Source organism: Heterocephalus glaber, unplaced genomic scaffold (genome assembly GCF_053883595.1).
Source record: "Heterocephalus glaber isolate CG9 unplaced genomic scaffold, H.glaber_assembly_v1.0 deba00001442, whole genome shotgun sequence".
Taxonomy (NCBI): domain Eukaryota; kingdom Metazoa; phylum Chordata; class Mammalia; order Rodentia; family Bathyergidae; genus Heterocephalus; species Heterocephalus glaber.
In genome coordinates, this window is record NW_028258296.1 from 49105636 (window position 1) to 49119621 (window position 13986).

At 41.6% G+C, this 13986-nt stretch overlaps 1 protein-coding gene across 3 annotated transcripts in view; it reads right to left on the minus strand.

Annotated features, from left to right (window-relative positions):
• Positions 1-10371, minus strand: part of Dennd2c (DENN domain containing 2C) — a 90733-nt gene extending 80362 nt beyond the window's left edge. For all 3 annotated transcript variants that reach the window (XM_087213279.1, XM_087213280.1, XM_087213281.1), the window contains exon 1: positions 10273-10371. The gene's annotated coding sequence lies outside the window, so the exon portion shown is untranslated. The remainder of the gene's footprint in view (positions 1-10272) is intronic.
• Positions 10372-13986: the final 3615 nt, after the last annotated feature.

Below are 13986 nucleotides of genomic sequence, written 5' to 3' on the forward strand. Positions count from 1 at the left end.
GATCAAACCAAAGGTCTAAGACATAAACTACACCTCCAGCCTAGAAGTACACTTAAATTTTCAGCTGACTTATCAAAAATCATTATATACAACAGCTCTGTATTCTTTTTTCTTTCTTTTTGAGACAGTATCTCACTATGTAGTTTAGACCAGCCTTGAACTCATGGGGATCCTCCTGCCTCTGCCTCTGAGTGCTGCAATTACTAGCATGTGCCGCCTCATTGGGCACATCTCTATATTCTTGATACTTTTTTCAAATGTCACTGATGCCCAACTAAATAAGGAAATAATGACTTTTTCAAGAACAATTCTTGGGCCAGGGATTTAGCTCAATGGTTCCACCACCTGCCTTGCAAGCCCAAGGTCCAGAGTTCAATCCTCGGTACAAAAACAAAAAAAATTTTAGGGCCAGGGATTTAGCTCAGTGGTTCTGGTGCCTGCCTAGCAAGGGCAAGGTCCCGAGTTTGATCCCCGGTACTGAAAGAAAAGGAACAATTCTTGAACAAACAGAAAATTCGGGTAACTTTATGTTGTCTTTCTGGTGTTACATGCCTATAATCTCAGTGCTCCAGGAGGCTGAGTCAGGAGGACTGTGTGTTTGAGCCCAGCCTGAGCAATTCAGCAACTTAATAATGACTTTGTGAAATTGTTATCGGCTAGCCTGCTTTTAAAAGTTGGCTTACCAACCAATAGTAAATGGGTTCTGGGTTCCTCGCCTCTCCCTCTGGAGTTAAGATTCCAGGTTCTTATTGTCTCAAAGAAAAGAACAGAACAAAATGAGCAAAAAAACAGTGACAAGGGTTATCTGAGAAAAACTGAAGAGTCAGAAAGAAACTGACTCCTCAGAGCAAGCTTGGGCCAAGTAAAGGAGGAAAAAAACAAGATAAAAGGACACCCTGGAGAAAGCAGGGCGGGCTATCAGGAGGGAAGCCCATACCGAGTTCTTCCTGTGGCACCTCTCCTTCATGTTGTTCACGTCGCCTAGAGAACTTCTACATACGGGTCCTAAGCGGCAGTGCCGGGACCCCACGCCTCTGGCAGCACTCAGGTCTAGGCCAGCCTTCTGAGAACCTGAGTTTCCCTTAGAAGTCCCTCTGCAGGGCTTTGGGAAATGTCCTGCGATTTGTTCCAGGATCTCGCAATTAACAGGTCACACTCACTTCCCCATCCAGTTTTGCCACGCCCTACTCTCCTATCTCAAAATCCTGTCTCAAAACAAAAAACAAACAGGTTTGGGGATGTAGCTCAGTGAAAGGTACTAGGTTCAAACTCCAGTGTGCATGTGGTGGGCTTCTTTAAAAAAACCGAAGGACTGGGACACTGCTCAGTGGTCTATCAGTTGCTCAGCATGCCTCAGGCCCAAGCTCCAGCTCCAGCACCTCAAAAAAGTGAGCCAAGGGCCAAACTGGTGGCATACACCTGTAATCCCTGCTAGTCTGAAGGGCGAGGCACAAGGTTAGGCAAGTTGAGCCCAACCTGGGGAATTCAGACCTTCTCTCAAAATAAAAAGGACTAGGGATATAGCACAGTGGTATAGCCTAGTATGTTCAAGAGAATGTCTGACATGCTAAATTTCCAATAATCTAATTTTATTTTATTTATTTTGTTTTGTTTTTGAGACTAAGTCTCAAACTTGTGATCCTCCTGCCTCAGCCTCCCAAGTGATAGGATTACAGCCAAATGCCACCACGCCCAGCTTTAAATTTTAAAGACTTCTAATTTCATTTGCAACATTGCATTCATTACAGCCAATACATAAAGGCTGACATTTTAGTCAGGTTTTGCCCATTTAATAAAACCTTATTTTATTTTATTTTATTTTTTGGTACCAGCGATCGAACTCGGGCCCTCACGCTTGCGCAGCAGGTGGCAAAACCAGAGCTAAATCCCCGGCCCCTAAAACCTTATTTTAAATAATCTTCATTAAAAGTCTTGTACTTTTTTTCAAGTCAACAATTTCACTATTTTTATAATTCTAGATCCAGCTATTGAACACGCCTCTCAATTTTTTATTTAATACCTTTTTCCTCTAATAATAAATTGTAAAGGCCATCAATCTAGTTTGATTTTAAAGTTACAATTATGACCAAATTCTTGAAAATACCAAACTAAAAGAATGCATTTAAAGTTTAAAATAAAACTTGCATGGACATGTCCAACATTTTTACCAAAATTCTCCCACGCTTTGTATGACCTCAAATTATGTTAATATAAATTAACTATGTAATACTAACCATCAAATTACAGTCCTAGTCAAATTAACCATTATTAATTCTCATAATCTTCCTCTTTTGTTCCATATTACCCTTTAAAGTGTAAACAGAAACCAGGGAAAAGAAGATTTCCACTCAATACTGCTGTGGAACAGGCTGTTTCATTTCCTTCCAGCAGGCCCTATTAGTATGGTCTTAATAGAGTTTTATTTAATCAGAGTATCAAAAAGTACAGATAAATATTTAAATTCAAAATTATGCTTCAGATTTCTAAGTAACCACCTCAAACATATCCCACACAGCTTAGGGGTTTTTGTTGTTTTATTTTCTCCAGTGAGAAAAAAGAGAGGAAAAAAAGCAAATACACACACATACACACATTTTCTGTGTGTGTGTCTCACCAAACCATTCAAAATTTTAAACTTCACACCAAAAAAATACACAACTATGTCATTTCTAGGAATTCAAACTTCTAAGGGAAACTAATAATTTCCCTCCATGTCTTCTATTATAAAGTTATCACTGTTATAAAAATTATGAGGAAATTAAGAAATTTTAAAAAGAGCATGAATAAACTTTAAGTAATATAAATGGATTAATATTGTCTGAACTGAATGCTAAAAATGTTCTCAGGCTGCTAACTAGAAATCTAAGATTTATAAGAAAAAACCTTCAACTTCCTCCTCAAAGACAGGGTGGACAGCTAAGGATGGTGGCAGATACCTGAAACCACAGCTCCTCAGGAGGCAGAGCAGAAAGATCACAAGTTAGGGGCCAGCTTTGGGAACTTAGACAGATCCTGTCTTAAGACAAAAAGGGTCAAGTTCAGTGGTAGAATGCCTACCCTGAAGCACTTGGTTCAGTCCCCACTATGCACCACAAGAAAAAAGAAAGAAGGGCTGGGGCCTTAGCTCAGTGACACTTACCTGCCTCGCAAGCACAAGGTCCTGACTCCCTGGTACAGGAAGGAAGGAAGGGAGGGAGGGAGGGAGAGAGGGAAGGAAGGAAAGAAAATAGGGTGGGCCCTTGGGATAGATGGATGTCAAAAAAAAATCCTTTTTGTTCCATTCTCGTTTCACCATGTTTGATCATTCAGTCTTATAACCTCCTATATTACCTAGGAAGTGAAGAAAAACCACATTTTCTTCAGGTCAAAAATTATTCAAGTCAGAGAAGAAAAAAAACAAAAGATTCTATTCTGTCCTGGTCTCTGGGAACCAATGCAGATCACTTCCTCAAGCCTCGATCTCTCATTCCATCCAAGTTTCAGTGCCTTGACTTTTGTTTTGTTTTGTTTTCTTAGCAGTACTAGGATTGAACCCAGGCCTTCGCATTAAGCTACATCCCCAGCACTTCTGCTATTTTGTATTTTGAGGAAAGTTCTTGCTAAGTCATTAAGTTGCCCAGGATGGGATCAAACTTTTCATTCTCATGTCTCAGCCTCCCAGAGTGATGGGATTACTGGTGAGCATGTACAACTTCAGCATCTACACGTTCACTGAAGCAAGATTGCAGTCTTACTAGTTCAGTAAGGAATACTAAATTTTGTTGTTGTTGTTTTTGTTTTTTTCAGACAAGGTCTTACTATGTATCCCAAACTGGCCCCAAAATCACAATCCTCCTCCCTTAGCCTCTTGAGTGCTGGGACTACAGAAATGCACCATTGCTCCTGGTTTAGTATTGAATATTGAAACAATATTCTCAAACATATTCTTTATTCCAACATTGTACAAGTTAATCAATCTATTTCTTTATCTATCTACAAATGAGACAGGGTCTCGATGTAGTTCAGACTGAACTCGATGTAGTTCAGACTGAACTCGTTATGTAACTCAGCCTGGCCTTGAAATTTTGGCAATCCTGCCTCAGCCTCTCCAGGACTGGGATCACAGTGTGCACTACCACACTCAGCTCATTCTTGTATTTCTATGAGAAATGGAGGATAAGTGAAATGTTTTCAGGTATTTTAAGAAATGTAGTTGAATTCAGAAATAGGAGTATTACCTTGAAGAGCCATAATTGTTTTTCAACTAACCTTACAAATCCAAGTATTTCAAAGAACATCCCTCAAGACAAGATCAGTGGACTATGGCCTGCCCCTGGACTAACTGGCTGCCTGTTTTCATAAGGCCTCTGAGTTAAGAGTGGTTTTCATTTTTTCAAATTGTTGGGGCTGGGTGTGGTGGCACACACCTGTAATCCCAGCACTTGGGAGGTTGAGACAAGAGGATTGCCTCAAGTTCAAGGCCAGCCTGGGCTACTTAGTGAGTTCAAGCACAGCCTGAACTACCCGGTAAGACCCTGTCTCAAAAAAGCAATAAATTGTTGGAGAAAAAAGATCAAATTGTAACATTTTGTGACATAAGAATCATATAAAACTCAAGTTCCAGTGTCTACAAATGAAGTTTTATTCCAACACAGCCCACACTTATGCATTTAATACTGTCTATAGCTGGGTTTTCGTTTTTGTTGTTCAGACTGGGTAGCTGTGACAGAGACTGAACCACAAAATCTATATTTACTACCTAGCCCTTTACAGAAAATGTTTGCTACCTCTATTTTGGAAGACCATACATTTATTCTAATAATACAGTACTACAAAAATGGGTAAAGTGCCAGGCGTGGTGGTGCATACCTGTAATATCAGCTGAGGCAAGATTATCACCAAGTTGAGGTCAGCCTGGGCTACAAAGAGTTCAAGGCAAGCCTGAACTACATAGCAAGACCGGAATCAAAAAAGAAAAACAAAAAAATGGGGAAAGTATATTGAAGCATTGTTTTTGAAAATGGCTTCAAAACCATAACATATTCTTTGAGTCATTTTGGTGGTGCCAAACGTTCATTCTTAGGAGATGAGTATGAATTTTGAAAATGGTTAAACCACTCAGAGCAATGATGGTGAACCTTTTAGAGCTTTCAGTGACACAAACAGCCCACTGCCATAGGTTTACCACCACTGACTTGGAACCAAGACTGAGTAAGGGTGGTTATCAAGACTAAGATAATCTAAAGTTATAGGAGATAGAGAACCTTTATTTTTATTTTGGTAATGGGATCAAACTTGGGACCTTGCACTTGCACAGCAGGCTGGGAAACCAGGGAGCTAAATCCCCGGCCTATTTTTATTTTTTAAAAAGCTCTTATCTCTGACTTCTAAGAACTAACATTCAAGTGACCATATTTCAGAGCTTTGCTTCAAGGCATAATGCCATGCAAATACAAAGTATAGACAAGGAAAGGTACTTTTATAATAAAGTTAGAGGATTTACTTTCCTGTATGGATGTGGGTCTAGCATAAAGTTTTCTTTACAAAGAGGGACTCCAGTAAAAATTTAGACAATACAATTCTGGAACAAATGAATGACTCTCAAAATAAAATTTTAAAAGGACAGGATTCATGTAAATATGAAAGTTATTTAAGTTTTCAATTAAAATCCATTTCACGGCTTTACAATAATTTAAAAGACAAAATTAACATAAAAACTAATCCCTTCCACTTACACAAGGCAAATAATTTATCCTTGGCTCTCTTAATTTCATCTGCTCTTCTGGCTTTAATGATTACTTGTTAACTTGGAAACCTGAATCATCAATCCCAGGACTATGGATCCTACCTCAACATCTCTAACTGAACTCTCCATAGACATTTTGATCTCAACACATTCAAAACTGAAAAAATTATCTTCCTCCACATAAAAAACAAAACAAGATCCTTTATCCATACAGTATTCCAAGGTAAGAAATTAAGTCATTTACTCTTCTGTTCCTCCAGAATCAACTGATTCTGAAGTCCTCCCAATTCCACATCTTCATCCTCTGTCCAGGCCCATCCAGTCCTCTCCATTCCCATTAGTAGTTTCCCATTCCAGAGCCTCACCTGCTCAGATCTGCACTATTTCAATAACAACAGGCTTATTGTTACTTCCTCCCACCTTTCCTCTCTCTTCCTTCAATTCAGCGTCCACTCTGCACCACCACGTTATCTTTCCTACTCAAAACCCTTCACTGGATCTTCACTGTTTGGGTTTATTTATTTATTCATTTATTTATTTATTTTGGTTTTTGAGACAGGGTCTTGCCGTACAGGTCAGGCTGGCCTTGAACTCACTATGTAGCCCAGGTTGGCCTCGAATTCACTGCCATCCTCCTGGCTCAGCCTCCCAAATGCTGGGATTACAGGTGTCCCCTACCACACCGGGCTCTTCACTGTTTTTACAATCAAGTCCAAAGTCCTTAGTATGATACATAAAGCTCCTTAGTACCTGGCACCAGCAAACTTTCTTTTTTCTTTTTTAGAACCCTAACTCTTTACTTATGTAAATCTGCTCTTTTATAATATATCCTGTAGTGCAAAGTTTCAGAACTGTCTTTAACATCATATTCCACAATGAAAATTTTGCCAAACCAGACCAATCATTCACTTCATTACTCCATAGGAAGGGAATCAAATCAACTCCCATTACCTCCACTTAACTCACAATCAGCCAAGCTCTATGATTTCCTTTTTCCAGTTAATTTCCAGGCATCATCCCTTGTAGTCCAGTCACTCACCTCAGTAACACTCTGACCTTTAGTGATGACCACATTTCTCAAATATACCACACACTTTCTCATATATCTGTTTTTTTGTTTGTTTGTTTTTTCTGTACCAGGTATGGAACTCAGGACCTTGCGCTTCCAGGCAGGCGTCGGCACCACTGAGCTAAATCCCCAGCCCCAACCAATCTCTGGTTTTCATTCTTACTGTTTTCTTACTGAAAACATAGGAGTTGCAACTCCTATTCACCCTTCAAAGCCAAATTCAAATATGGCAGCTTTTCTACAATCCTCCTCCCTACCCCTGTAGAATAATTTTCTCATCAGTATTCCCCATTAAACTCTGGACCTCTGTTGCACCCTGAAATGGTGAGAACCTGGACTTAATGACACGTCTATAAGCTTCCTGAAGACAGGGAAGCATTTTCTTTTCTTGAACCTCACATTTAACTTATGGTTTAAACTTACTGAAAAATAAACATCTCATATATTGCTAAATAATGCCACAATTGTAATGACTGAGTGAGTTTAGAAACAAAAAGAATCCCACATCATTCACCAGTCCCCCCCTTCAAAGTTTTTACAAAGCATAATTAAACTGTAGCTTGTACATGCCTTCAACTCTATCTTGCAATACCAGTCCCCCCACCCTTTGAAAAAGTTCCTCATAGAGCTGTCTTTTAAATACCTGTGGATTTCATATGTACATCGCTCCCCACCCTTTGAAGAAGTTCCTCATAGAACTCTTTTAAATACCTGTCCCACTCCCTATGTATATCACTCACAGAACTTGAAACTCACTAGAGTGCAAAGGTGAAGGTCAGGGTTGTCCAGGGTTATCAGATCTGAATCCTGTCTCTGCTACTTAAGCTGTCTGATGATGGGCAAGTTACTCAACCCCTCTATGCCCCTCCGCAAGATCATAAAGGCACCCATCCCTCCTGGTATTGGTGTGAAGATTAAATAAGGTGACACATGTATAGAATTCAGAACACTGCCTGGGACAGACTAGGTCCAATAAATGCTAGCTGATAGTCTACTGTTACTAGTTTTTTATTTGTTTTTGCCATGCTGGGGATCAAACCCAGGGCACCCTGTGCACACTAGGCAAAAGTGCTCTACAACTAAATTAAAACCCTATCCCTAAAGTCAGCTTTTAAAACAGCTTTTTTTCCCAGGTACTGGGGATTGAATGCAGGACCTTTGCACTGAGCTACATTCCTAGCCTCCTCCTTTTTTTTTAAATTTTGAGACAGGGTCTTGCTAAACTGCCCCGACGCGGGGTTTGAACTTTCAATCTTCCTGCCTCACTCTCCCAGAAAACTGGGATTACAGCTGTGTGTCACTGTGCCCAGTTTAAAACAAACAGCTTTTTTAAATACAGCTCACTACATAGAGTGTAATTTCCCACAGGGAAGGAATTACAACCCACTTTTATCTGAATACAATGTAAGTGCTACAACTGTGCTTTGGGGAATAATAGGTGCTTAATAAATAAGGTGACTGTAAGGTTTTAGACTTGTAAACTCAACAAGTTATAGATTCAGAAATTATGGAGCACCTGTCTAAAATTGGTGCTTTAAAGTAGTTTCAAAACACACATCTAATGAAATATTGAAATATATCTAAACAAAACTTTAAAAGCAATGCAAAACCTATTCACAGAAAAAGAAAAATATCTATATTCACTAGTAAACATTCCTTTTATTCCTCCATTTAATTTCATCTTGGCATACAGTGGTCTAATATTCTTGCTTTTAAGACTCAGCTAGGCATATGTCTGTCATCCCAACCCTTAGGAGGCTGTGGCAGGAGGCTCACAACGAGTTGGAGTTAAGGCTAGCCTGAACAACATAATAAGACTTTGTCTCAAAAAGACCCTAAAGCCAGAGATTTAGCTCAGTGGTTCCGCCGCCTGCCTCAAAAGCACAAGGTCCCGAGTTCAATCCCTGGTACCAAAAAAAAAAATCCCACAATAAAAAAGAGATTTTTCCTTTAAAAAAAAAAAAAAAAAGACCCTAAAAACAATGACTCGCACCTTTAGAAAACAGCCTATTGTCAAAAAACTTAGTATTCTCCCTTTATGATTTAAAAAGTCTATTGCCACATTCAATACAAAAAACCTAATGAAAGACTAAGAAACACAATTATTATATATCCTGGTTTCTCCCTGGGAAATTATTAAGCTACACTCCTGTAACTCCTCTCTAAACCTCTGAACACACATACCCACAGTAAAGAACATAAATGTCAGTGGAGGCAAATGCCTGTAATGCCAGCACCTGGGAGGGCGAAGCAGAATTGCTGTGAGTTCAAGGCCAGCCGGGGCTACATAGTAAGTTCAAGGCCAGCCTGAAATATATAGTGAGACCCTGTCACAAAAAACAAAATACAACATAAATATCTATAATAAAGGCTATATATTAACTTAGTTTAAGAGGATTTAAATCTTCCTTAAATAGCCCTTCAATTTACAAAAACAAACGAAAGTCTTAATTTGAAGCAATACTCCCACTTCACGTTGCCAACTATCTTAAAGTACAACTATTTAGCTAAGGCTGGCCGGGGATTTAGCTCAGTGGTTCCGCCGCCTGCCTCGCCAGCGGAAGGAACCGAGTTCGATCCCCGGTACCAAAAAAAAAAAAACTATTTAGCCAAGGTAAAAGCGACTGATTGCTACCAAACTTCATGGTAACGATTCAACAACAGTGTACATCTTCTATGCACTGTCTCGAAAATTTAACGAATTGATTAAAAACAGAATGGACTTCCATGATGATTTTATGAGAAAATAGGCTAAACAACTTACCTACATAGTAAACAGAAATTTAGCACTTTATCTGAAACAGTGGGTGATAAACTAGCTTTAGAGTAAAGCTCGTGCCATTGCAGAACATTCTCACTCATCTCATTCTCGGGCCTCGGGACACCCACAAAGCATGAGTTTCCCCGCTTTAGGGCTCAGCAAACCGAGGCCCGGAAAAGCTAATGTGGCGGAGGCATCACTCCGGAAAGTGGGCCTGGCCTTTAGTCTCAAGCCTTTTGACTCATAATCTAATCATCTGCTAAACGGATTACTCAAATGCTCTAGGGTGTTCATTGCCAGGTTCTTAACTTAAAATTCTACGTGACGACTTTGGTTATAGTGCCTGCCAGGTTCTATTTAGAATCAAAACACCTCTAAAGACCATAAAAGTTCTCCGAAAGTCCTCGTTCCAGCCTATCCAAGCCCAAATTTGGCCGGCGGCCTCGGGGCACTGTTCAGAACCGCCCACCCCGAAGTGGGTGGCGAGAAGACCCCAGCCGGCCCCGCCGCCGACACCGGCCTCCCAGCGGGCCGAGAGGTGCGCGCCGCGGGCGCCGGGGACGCCCCGTCAGGCCAGACAGCGCCGCCCGGCCGGTTCCCGCCACCCGAGGACCGCGCCGGGAAGTACCTCAGCCCACGCCACACGCCGGACCCACGGCGCCAACCGGCCAAAGCCCGGGCGGCCTGAGACCCCGTCCCGGACCGCGCCGAACCTACCTGTCCGGCCCTCTACAGCCCTCTGCAGACGCCTTACGAGGTCCTGCCGCTCCGCCGAGACGCGCGACGCCGGCTCTCACTCTGCCGCACTCCGTCCCGCCCCCGCAGACCCTGCCGAAGGCCCCGCCCCTGTTCAGCCTTTCCCCGCCCTACCTGATTCCTATTGGCTTACATTCCCACCCCTCCCTCTTGGCACGACCAGGCTCCGCCTCAGCAGGTTTCCCTTGGCTAGCGTTCCCCTCCCTCACCCGCTCCGCCTGCCAGCGGCACCGCCTGGGACCCGGGTGAGCTCGGGAGCCTCCCGGCGTCGAGTCCACTCACTGGCTACAACCTCTTCCTCGGCCCTGCTCGCCGCCAGGCTGCGGTCCCAGCAGGCAGGAGACCCGGGCCACAGCTGTCCGTCCGAGGCTTCGAGCCAGAGCTCCCAGGACCTCGGCGTGCCTGCGGTCAGACCGGCCCCGCGCGACGGACCTGAACTCTAAGTGACGTTTGATGCATTTCAGCCACCAGAGACATCAAGCCTGGTTTAATCAAGAAATCCAACTGGCACCTCTTTCAAAGAAACTAGAATTGTCGCCTGTCACCGTCCTCAGCTGGCCTGCGGTCTTTAATGTCAAACAGTAGCACTTTGGCCGAGCGCAAGGAGCAAATACTTCTCAAGCAGCTGCAGTATGGTTCCAACTTGAGTCGCAGGGAGATGCGAACTGGCAATCGGAGCGGAGCTGCCTTGATCCTCACTCCCGAGTCCCGGGTGGCCGCCACGCCTGGCTGAGACGCACGTATGCATAAGAACTCGCCTGCACACCCTCTTGCTCATGGCGCTGTGCCTGCCGCGAGTTTAGCCCAGTTTCACCTAAGCCGCGAGACTGGGATGAGTGGAGCCTGTTTCCCAGGCTCGGGCTCGCCAGCACCCCCCCCCCGCGCGCCCCATTCCACCCACCACCCCACCCTGCCTCACCCAGCCAGAGCCTCTTGGCCTCCCACATTTGTTCTCACAGAGATACCAAAATAGAAGACTGCGAGAAAGGAGTGTTTGGTTACACTCACAGAAAGCCGCGTCACAAGCCAACTTCAGCAGAACAATAGACAGCAAATCTCAAACCATTGTGAAACCAAGAGCTATGGACAATAAAAATGGGAATAGAATTCTATAATCGGGGAGAGGTGTGACTACAGAACTTTAAATCATGTCCCACTGAGAAAAATAAATGTGAATGGTTTGTAATAAATTTTGGAACACTAATCTTTTTTTCATTAAGTATTTTTGTGATTCATAATGAATATATTCAACTGGAGATTTGGTACATACACATATTGCATTTTAATCTTTTTTACTTTCCCTTCCTCACCTCTCCTCCTCTCTCCTCCTCCCTCCTTAGACCCTCTTCCCATTTGCTTGTTTCTAGCATCTGTCTTTTATTTTGCTCTTTACGTTATTTATTCTTTGGATTTCTCATATAAATGAAACCATGAAATATTTAACCAGTGCCTGATTTATTTCACTTAGCATTATGATTTCAAGGTGCACCTACACCTTTTGGTCATTCCTACAAATGACTTAAATTTATCCTTTACATATGCCACATTTTCTTTATCCGTCCGTTTGTTGGTGGATACGTAGGCCATTTCCAAGATTTAGCTATTGTGAGTTGTGCTACTATAAACAGTCCTGTGTATATCACTGTGATATAATGACTTTAACTTTTTGGGGAAAGATACCCAGAAGGGACAGAAGGGTATAGCTGAGTCCAGTGGAGTTTCTCTTTTTAGTTTTTTAAAGGACTCTCCGTACTGATTTCCACAGTCGCTGTACTAGTTTATATTCCGACCAACATTTTAGAAGGGTGGAACACTGATCTTTATGAACTCCCACACCTCCTTATCTAGTATATTTAGAAAGTTTCAGCTGGCCATGGTGGCGCATGCCTGTAATCTGAGCACTCAGGCAGGAGGATTGGCAAGTTCAAAGCCATCCTGAACTACATAGCAAGATCCTGTCTCAAAACAAACAAACAAGCAAACAAAAAGGTTTCTCAGACAATTATCAAGGATGAAATTTTGGGTTAAAGTAGTGTGGTTTTGAAAAAAAATTTTGGTGTTTTTGAGACAGGATCTCCCTTTGTAGTTCACACTTACCTTGAACTCACTATGTAGCCCAGGCTGGCATCGAACTCTCAGCAATCCTCCTGCCTCAGCCTCCTAAGAGCTGGGATTGCAGGCATGCACCACCATGCCTGGCTTGAAATTTGTCATTTGAATTCAGGAAGATTATTTGGCAAAATGAGGCAGACTGAATTCCAGATGTCAGATATAAAACCAAATCTATCATGCGTTGAGTATAATAAATTAATTCACATTTATGTATTCTACTGCCCTCTCATGGGTAAAGAGGGAGAGGTACATAGTGTTATTTAATTTCCTTTCAAATTTGCGAGTAGTGTTTCATTTAGCAGTTTGTGTTACTTTGATGACCAGGAGGCCAAAGTAAAATAAAATCAGATTCAAACAGAACTTCAACTTGAGAAGCCAGGAAGAGGAGTCTTGAAGCAGGGCTAGTACAAACACGCCAACACGGTCACACCTATGCTTATGACTAATGACCTCTACAGAACATAGAAACATGCAGGAATGTGCTTCAAGTTTTGTTGGGTTTTTTTCCCACATGGAACAACATTTCTGAGATGTTTCACAAAATTCCCTTTTTCACAGTTGTAGCCGCACACTTCCTAACTTTGTGCTGTGAACAACTTGAGGGTAGAAAATGAAATCTTACTCTGATCTTTGATGTCTAGGATTATACTCAATACTTTAGTAAAAGGTGAAAGATTTATTCGATCTGAAGAGAAACCAGAGTATACTCAATACTTTAGATCAGTAATGGCAAACCTTTAAGAAACAAAAGCCCAAACTGCAACCCAAAGCCAAAGGGCCAAAACAGCAATTAAACTTGAATACTGAGGTTTTAGTTTAGAAAAAACAACTCATACACTTGGCTTGCGTGCTGACAGAGAGGGCTCTGCGTGCCCACAGCAGCATGTATGCCATACATTTGCCACCTCTGCTTTAGATGTTTGACCAATAATTGCTAATTGAATAAACTGAAATATCAGCCCAGTCACTAGGTGGCGACACAGTTGTACGTATAGAAGTATAATGGGGCTAATTGGAATTCCACCTGACCTTGAATAACAGGCAAATCTAAAAAGTTACATGTATATCTTAGACTGGCAAACTAAAAATCTTCTTGTAAGATAAATTATCCCTGAGTATAATAATACATAAATACTGATTTTTTATATTTGTTGTTGTGGGGGGGTTGATATTTTAAAATTTTTTATTGGTACATTCTAGATATACATAATGATAATATTCATCATAGGAAATTGTACCTGCTTTGGTTTTGTCTGAGAAAACCATTATTCACTTGTGCATTGTCAAATGACTTTTTTAATGCCTCTAAGTGCCTTAACCAAGTTTAATTACATAAGCCAAAACCAATATTCTCCCAATGTGAAGTCCTTTGCTTGTGTTTTTGTCTAGCCTAAATAACTGCTTTGCCTGAAAATCATGGAAACTCTGTCGTCAGACAAGCCTAGGACCTCACTGCTACACCTCACGAGTTGTATCTTGTGCAGGTCACTAACTTTACTAACTTCAGTTTACTCATGGTTCCCAAAATAGAGATATTTACTTTATAAAGTTGTGGAAAAAATA